General features: G+C 41.8%; 1 pseudogene; it reads left to right on the top strand.

The window, feature by feature from the left end:
- Positions 1-2,092: 2,092 nt before the first annotated feature.
- LOC116867544 lies at positions 2,093-3,702 on the top strand (annotated as a pseudogene).
- The last annotated feature ends 5,461 nt before the right edge of the window (positions 3,703-9,163 follow it).

The raw sequence follows: 9,163 nt of genomic DNA on the forward strand, positions 1-9,163 counted from the left end.
TGCACAAAAAGAGGTCTGCCCTCCAACTGGTAGATCCCATGGACTCATGAGAGGCCACAATTATATTCTCAGGACTTTTCATATTCTCAAATATGAAAAGCAGTCCCGGAGCATTTCTCTCTCTGCACACTGTCTATATTCACTCAAGTGTGATTCTCACACATACCAGCCCAGGGAAATTCTTAAGTAACGAAATCTTTTTTCTCCAATGTTTAGATTGAGTTCGTTTTGAGATTTCACTAATGACTTAGTCCTTCATCTACAAAAAGCTCTTGGCAGTACTGAATAAAGAACTCTAGAAACCAAATATAACAGCCATGGTGACTACAAGTATCAACAATTTAACTTTTTTTGGTTATTTTTTTTTCACTGTGGCCTTGTACAGCATTCCAAAGAGTAGAGTGTTCTGAGAGTCAGTTTTAAGTTTCAAGAACGTAAACACTTGCAGAAAATGTGCTAATGTTGTGGAGGACTTCCTGCTTTCCAACCTCTACTTTTTCTTTTTTTCTTTTTTCTTTTTTTTTTAAAGATTTTATTTATTTGAGAGGAGAGAGCACAAACAGGGGGAACAGCAGGCAGAGGCAGAGGGAGAAGCAGGCTCTCCGCTGAGCAGAGAGACGGATGCAAGACTCAATCCCAGGATTCCCAGATCATGACCTGAGCCAAAGGCAGATGCTTAACCAGCTGAGCCATCCAGCCAACCCTCTAATTTTTTTTTTTTTGAGGTGTTGTATTGCTATAAATGTCCACACCTAACTCATAAGTTAGCTAATTACTACTTCACAGTCAACTCTGGGAGCATTTACATTTTGTTTGGCAATAATAATTCTTCTATGTGAACACATTTGATCCTGTGATCACATGAAACAGGCAAAAGTGAGGTTTCAGAGAGAACTCAGTCAGTGAGTTTTCTGCTGCTGCTATAACAAATCACAAATTTAGTGGCTTAAAGCAATGCAAATTTATTATCTTGCAGTTCCATAGGTTAGGAGTCTGATGCAGATCTCCCTGAGCAGAGATTGAGGCATTGGTGGGGTAACCTTCCTTTCCAGAGGCTCCAGGGGAAAATCCGTCCCCTTGCCATGTCTGGCTTCTGGAGGCTGTCTGCATTCCCTGGCACGGGGTCCCCTTCCTGCTACTCAAAGCCGGCAGGGGAGACTGGAGTCCTTTTCCCACCAAAGCACTGTGACCTCTTCCTCTGCCTCCCTCTTCCAATGTTAAGAGCATTTCTGATCGCATTAGGCCCATCCAGATAATCCAAAACACTCTATTTTAAAATCAGCTGGTTAGCAAGCTTAATTCCCTTTGCTACTTCAATTCATCCTTGCAATGTAGCATAACATATTCAAATTCCCGGGACTAAGACATTGACGTCTCTGGGAAGCCATTATTCTGCCTACCACGCTAAGATTTTTAACACTGCCAAAAATCTAAAGATCCAGCCATGAGTCAGGTACATATGATTAAGTTAACAAACTTTATTGTATATGATCATATTCATTTCCTGTTAAGATACAGACAAACCTATATGCAGTTCTAAAAGGAGGAGGAGGAGGAGGAGGAGGAGGAGGAGGGGGAGGGAGAAGAGGAAGAAGAGAGGCAGAAGGAGAAGGAGAAGAAGAAGAAGAAGAGCACAGTACTTAAATAGTCTGGATAAACTTAGCCAGGGATCTATGAAGACTCCTGAATAGGGTAAAGAACTAGAGGGACTTAGAGATCTTTCTAACATTGAAACCCACTGAGGATCTACAGAGTGCTGGTCTTCTATTTATCCCTTCCTCTCTGACACCGCAGAGCCATAGAGCTTAACTTTTTTTAAGGTATAGAAATAAGAAAAAAATGCTCCCCAAAAGATCCATCAAAACTACAGGAATCTCACCAAATTAGCCTTAGGAATTTTCTTCTCTGAATATGGAAGTGTAACTTTTAAAAGTCTTTTTTTTTTTTTTTAAATCAAAGATCAGGAGACCCAGGGGTCCAGGCTGTCTCTAGACCCCCATCTGCTATTTTCTCTGGCTGCATCAATTGGGAGGATGGGGGCACCTCAGGCTCCAGCGTCCTCACATAAACCATTATTACCTGCTGCAGGGTCATGATGGTAGTGCTGGGTTTCCTGCTAGGGCAGTCTGTGGAGTGGGTGACCAGCGGCAATCTCCTATCTCCCATCCCCGCTGCTGATCACCAGCACCTTGACACTTGGCCTAGTCGACCTGCTCTGCCTTGCCTTTGGCCACCTGGCTCCCCTGGCAGCCATGAAGAGGTGTCCACCATACATTTTCTCTCCAGTTCCATTCTGTGGATATGCCATAGGATTTGGGAAAAGTCCAACTGAATCTCTAGGAAATGCATGAGAAGTATGGACCTGTATGTAGTTTTACCCTGGAGGGCAAGACATTTACTTACCTTCTGGGCACTGCTGCTGCTGCTGCACTATTTCTTACTGGTAAATGTGAAGACCTGAATGCCAGCCATGTCTACAGTCATCTGACAACACCTGTGTTTGGGAAGGGAGTTGCATAGGATGATCCTAATCCAGTTTTTTTTTTTTCTTTCTTTCTTTCTTTTTATTTATTTATTTATTTTTTGGAGCAGAAGAAAATGTTAAAAAGTGGCCTTAACATAGCCCACATTAGACAACACGTTTACATAACTGAAAAGGAAACAAGAGAATCCTTTCCAAGTTGGGGATAAAGTGGAGAAAAAAATTTGTTTGAAGCTCCGAGCTCATCATTTTAACAGCCAGCCATTATTAAATGGAAAGGAAACCAGAAGTCAACTCAGTGAGGGAGTGGCACATCTATATGCAGATTTGGATGCAGGTTTTAGCCACATGGCTTGAATGGTGCCAGGTTGGCTCCCTTTGTCTTATTTCAGATACAGGGACAAAGGTCATTGAAAGATCAATAATATTTTCTGTAAAGCAATCTGGAAATGCAGATAGTCAGTAGAAGAAATTGATGACACTCTCGAAACTTTACTAGATTCTACTTACAAAGGCGGGTGTCCTTTGACAAATGATGAGGTAACAGGTTTGCTTACCAGACTGTTCCTGGCAGGGCAACATAGAGCCTCAACCACTGATGCCTGGATGTGCTGCTTTTTGGTCAGAGACAAGCGCTTCAAGAAAAAAAAACACTTATTTAGAACAGAAAACAGTCTGTAAAGATCTGCCTCCTTTAATTTATGATGAGCTGAAGGATCTAAATTTCCTTGGACTCTGTATAAAGGAAACATTAAGACTTTGACCTCCTATAATGACCATGATGAGAATGCCCAAAACTCCTCAAACTGTGGCAGGGTATAGCATTCCCCCAGGACATCAGGCGTGTGTTACTCCGTCTGTCAACCAAAGACTGAAACACTCCTGGGTAGAACGTCTGGACTTTAATCTCGATTGCTCCTTACAGGACAATCCAGCATCAGGAAAGAAGTTTGCCTACGAGCCTCTGGAAGCTGGGCATCATGGTTGTATTGGGGAGAATTTTGCTCATGTTCAAATCAAGACAATTGTGTTCACTATGCTTTGTTGTATGAATTTAATCTTATTTATAGATATTTTCCCACTGTGAATTATATAACCATGATCCACACCCCTGAAAACCCTGATACCCGATACAAACAAAGGTCAAAATGAAAAAGGCTGGAAGGAACTAATATGTGACACATCACTGTAAACCGCAAAAGCATTTGAAGTTGATGAAATTTATGAAACAATTTCTAGTGTAGTCTTTTTTTTTTTAAGTATAATTTTAAGACAGCTAGCTTAACTTCACGGTTTTTATATTTTCTTGACTAAATGGCCCCAACAAATCTCATGGCATCTCAGATATTCCCTAGTAGTTTTATGGTAGATATTTACTTTGTATGTTTTATTTAAGGAAATCGGGCTCGTAGTAAGAAATTATTTAGGGGAATCTTGGTTATTGACAGATTCTAAACACAGTTTCCAGGTGTCAGCCTTAACAACGTACATAGCCCTTGGCAAGTAAATTAAGGGTATTCAGATCTTGGACTGGATCTGCAAGTATAAATGCCCACTGAGATAGATACTTGGAAACCTTAGGTAAACATTACATTAATGTGTGTGTGAGTGAGTATGGGTGGATAGGAAATAAACTCACATTTAAAGCCTTGAATAAAAGAGAATCCCATCAATTGTTTTGGTATGATGATACTCAGCAAAGATGGAGCTGTGTCGTAGAAAAATGTTCTTTGACGTTTTAACCGGAAGCACTGTCACCAGGATACTGAGAGACCTGACAATGATTAGTAATTGTATTTCCTAAAAAATAATATAATTATTAATACTGAAGACTGTACATGTGACTTAATCTAAATTGCTAAATATTATATATTTATCTACCTTCTAAATTTGTATCTGGTTCCATGTGGTCACATGTGTATGAAAGCCCAAAATAAAGTCCTGAAGGGAGAATTTTTGTTCTCTTTGTCTCTGGGTGGTTTCTTGCTTCCACTCCAGAATCTAATTAGGGATGTTTCTGTTATTAGTTTTGTTTATTAAAACTTAATTTAAGTTAACAATCTTTTTTTCCTTTTAACTCAAAATCAGAAATCAGAACTCTGGCTTTAAGACAAGGGTAGTATGAAGCAGGGTCCTTGGGAGTAGGATCACTGGTCACATTGTGTGAAGCCTGTGTTCAAGAAGCAACGCAAATTATAACTGGGGACCTGACTACATACCTATCATTTAAGCACACAGTCTATTTTTACCAGAGGAGGTCAAAATATTTTCCCTTATGTATAAGGGAAAGATGCTGGCACACTTATGTTAAAGTATTTGTGAAGGCAAAAACTATGCTGCCAGAGTTTTTCACTGTAAAATGATCTCTGAGGAAAACAAAACAAACAAAAAAACCCAACAAAATGATCTCTGAGGAAAAAAAAAATACAATTACTCATTGCCATGATTTCTCCTGACAAATAAAACATGGACTTATGCCAAACCTGCAATGAATGTAATTTTTATGACTGATATCACCAAATATAAAGTTAGTAGTAAGAATAATTCTTATTTTGCAGAGGAAGACCACTGACAAGATTTGTTTAAAGGCAAGATTACTAATATAACTAAGTCAACAGAGTTACGAATAGATATGATACTACAACTAGATTTTGGTCATCCCTTCTTTCCTTGGCAGATTAAAAATACTGAATACAAAAAAAAAATACTGAATACCCAACTTTTGTATCAACATGGACAGGACTAGAAAAGATTATGCTAAGTGAAATAAGTCAAGAAGGGAGAGTCAACTATCATATGGTTTCGCTTATTTGTGGAGCATAAGGAATAACATAGAGGATATGGGGAGATGGAGAGAAGTGAGTTGGGGGAAATTGGAGGGGGAGATGAACCATTAGAGACTGTGGACTCTGAGAAACAAACTGAGGGTTTTGGAGGGGAGGGGGTTGCGGGGTTGGGTGAGCCTGGTGGTGGGCATATTATGGAGGGCAAGTATTGCATGGAGCACTGTGTGTGGTGCATAAGCAATGAATTCTGGAACACTGAAAAGAAAAACAAATCCTTATAACCTTAAAAAAAAATTACTAAGAATACTGATATTAAGAATCCTTCCAAACATGGATGGAAAATATGTCAGAGAAGAGACAGCTCTACAGAATTTGTTACTTCACATCAGCCTGACTGGAGTAGTGGAAACTCTCTCACCTGGAAAAATAAAAGCTTGGTCAGTGGGAACAGGGAGGACAAAATACATGAAATCATAGTTTTTAAGATACCGGACACAGGACACACATAGGACACACACACAGGACACAGGACACAGGACACACATAGTTTTTAAGACACAGGACAGTAATGAAGGGGATGGTGATCCCTAAGAGATAAGAAACAAGATGAGCCTTACAATTGCCCCAACTTACTGCCTTGAGTGAATTTACAAGTAACCGCGGAGAGGAGACCCAGAAAGAGCCCGTAGATGTCTGGAGTGGAGGAGAAAGAATTGAGTCTGGAGAGACTTGTGGCTAGGCTTCTCAAGGCACTACAGGAAAATTAGCATATAGCAGTAAGCATATTATCTTACCTTCCCACAAAGATTATCAGAAACACTGTTTTAACTCTGATTCCTTATTTAAAAATGCTTCAATGTGTCTAATTTACCACTGTACTGATTCCACAAAATATGATTAAGGATTTAATGTATTAACTTTCATCCTCTGAATTGTACCCATTAGGAAAAATAACCAGGATCATCCTGGTTAAAGCACAAGTGTGGATGCTCTACGGTCTATTCATGTTCTGAAATGAAGTAATACATTCTGCATGAGCAGAAGCTTGTAGGTGGCTCAGAAGGTCACCCTTGCACACATCATTACAATATCCCAGCAAAGAGTTTGCCTAACCATGACCAAAATGAAGAGGAGAAAAATATATTTGCCCCATATTAAGTGTCAACTCCTAGGTTCTGTACAGAGATATTAGCTTCATAGCCACTTGTCACAATTGGGCCAGACTGAGCCCAAACAGCCAAACCAGTTGCTCCGGCATCAGATGCATGCTTTGCTCGGCGGGGAGGTGGGGGCTGGATCCTGCCAAGGCAGCTGTACAGTGGTGCCGACCCTAGGGGCTGCCTGACTACTACTACCTCTGCTCATCTCGGTGGCTTTTAACCCAGCATCATCCCCCAGAGATCTAGTCATCATGCCCTTCATAGGCTGGGGTGGTTTACCATGTCCATTTATGATCACGAGTGGGCAAAGGAACACCTAGAAAACCCATGCGAATCATCCGGATTCCACACATACTCATGTCACCATCATGTAAGGACAGCCCTACTCCCTCCTGATGAAGAGTCACTTATCTCTGCACAAGCTGATCTCTTCTCACACCTCCTGGTTTCTGGACATAAAAAGCCAAAAAGGGTACTCTATCCAGCCCATCATACATGGATCGTCTATTGGGAACATAATGGAATAGAAGTGTCTTTGATTCAGTGAGACTCTGTGACTTGAAGGATGATATAAAATCCTTGCAGTATTGCCTCAGAGCTGCTGTCTCAGTGTCTTCAGCACACCATAACATATCCTCAGGGAAGAAGTTTCTGGGGAGCAGGGTATGTGATACCCTTGGATCCCATGGTTACAAGGCCTATTCCTGCCCCTCCTTTTCTTTAAAGATGATACCCTGACCCGACATAATTTTAGGTGGGGTCTCATCTCAGTAAACTGAACACTCCATCAGCCCTCGGTACTGATGATGTTGGACGAGGCCATGCAGGTCTTTCTAGAACGGCTGGTCTGACCTGCCTCATAAAGCAAGGATGTATTCATCTATTGCTGACAGTGACATTTTGCTGTGGTGGTAACTACACCCACTTTGCTAAGTTGAAGCCCAGGAGGTGTCTAAGTCTGTAAATACAGATGACATGACCTTCCTTTAGAACCCCAGGGAGGTGGCATTTTGATTCTCCTACTGCAGCTTGCCACATACGCCACAAGACACCTTTTCCCCATGGTGATCTCCAATACAGTAGCATCTACCCTGTGACCCAGAAAGTAGGGCTGTTGCCACTGTGATCTAGACTTGCTACAGAGTTCTTCCCTGCAGTGGGCCCTACTCAAAATGGGCAGCCTTTTGCACCATCTGGTAAATGGATCAGAACACTATCCTTAGATGTGAAATATTTGCTGCCTCCAAAACCCAGAAGGCTCACCAGGCATTGTGCTGACTCGGGTTCACAAACTGAGCCAGGGATGACAGTTTTTTATTGCATGACTATCCTTCAGCCTCCGTGTTATCCATCCTTCATGTTATCTAATGGTATAAACTGAGTAGTGCTCTTACTGACTACCCAGTAATTTTGCCCCTAAGGATGGTCTCTTTTATTAACCTTCTCCCTAACTCTCTGCAGGTCAGATCCCCCTCCCCTAATAGCTAGCCATTCTCACCTTCACAGTCATAATGATAATTGTGATCCCCTGACTTTGGGCAATAGGCACTGCCACTCAGACACTGTGTTGAGGTTCTTATTACCCATAACCATCAGCAAACTAAACTTTGTAATAGTTTGTTTCTATTGTCACCAGAAGCCTACAGTTACTACTCAAATACTTAGCTGCCCTTGTGCCCCTCTCATCATTACATGTCTTTATGGCTTTGTTAGATGGTTTGTCTGGTGGGCCTACTCCTATGAAACATAGTATCTGGTAGACTGTCCAACCAAAAATAATCCATTCCAGCATATCCACTTCCTTCAACTTTTAATCCTTTCTTCCACACTCTGTCACAATAATATGGTCGCACTTCAACCCTGCTCAGAATTAACCATTGCTTTTTCCATGCTTCTAGAAGCCATCCTGGTAGCAAGTTCATACCATCTCCCAGGATCCCAACCAGGGTGTTAAATCCTATTAAGATAACTCTTATCCACCAACTTAATGACCCAATGTGGGTGCTATTAAATTCTCCCCTAGTTTATGATCTGACTCTTGATCTTCACCCTAATTCCTGTCTCATGTACTCCTCCAGCTCCTCCCAGTCCTTGCTGGCCAATTCTTGCAGCTCCTTTGGGATAGACTCTGTTCTCCGCAGGCCCAGCACCTCTCCAGCTTAGTTTTCCTTAACCCGAATTATAGTTTTTTAATCCTAATTCAAGACCTAGTAGCCTGGAGGTAGGACAAGTCCTAAAGGAGGCACCTGTTGCCTGGAGAGGTTCTGTACTGTCACCCAGCTTAGAGGCAGGGCAGGAGTATCTGCCCTTACCAGAGAGGGATGGGCTACAACTGCAGGCTCAGAAAGTTCAGGAGTTTGCAGAGTAAGCAGTATTCATTCAGATGCCTCTACCTCACTTGTCAGGGTCCTGGGTTTTCCCAAAAAGTGCCCTGACTCCTGCGTAACAAACCTGCCTTGATTAGCAACTGTCTTTGACGTCTATCCATCCAGACTACTAAGTCCTGTGCTTGGGCCTCAGCTTTCTCAGCCATCCTGCTGCAAGTCATGAAAACTAGTGTCCGTGCATCCAGAGGCCACACCTGGTTTCCCACAGCCTGTTATCGCCCTCAGCTGTTCATTATGCTTCTATAGAGTAAGAATGGCCTAGCAATAGCCATCCACCCCTTTTGTCCTCACAGCTACAATTTTCTCCATCCTTCTCAAATGCCATCCAGTGCACTAACACATATCTCT

This window comes from Lontra canadensis, unplaced genomic scaffold, assembly GCF_010015895.1.
Source record: "Lontra canadensis isolate GAN:19392208 unplaced genomic scaffold, GSC_riverotter_1.0 scaffold1, whole genome shotgun sequence".
NCBI lineage: Eukaryota > Metazoa > Chordata > Mammalia > Carnivora > Mustelidae > Lontra > Lontra canadensis.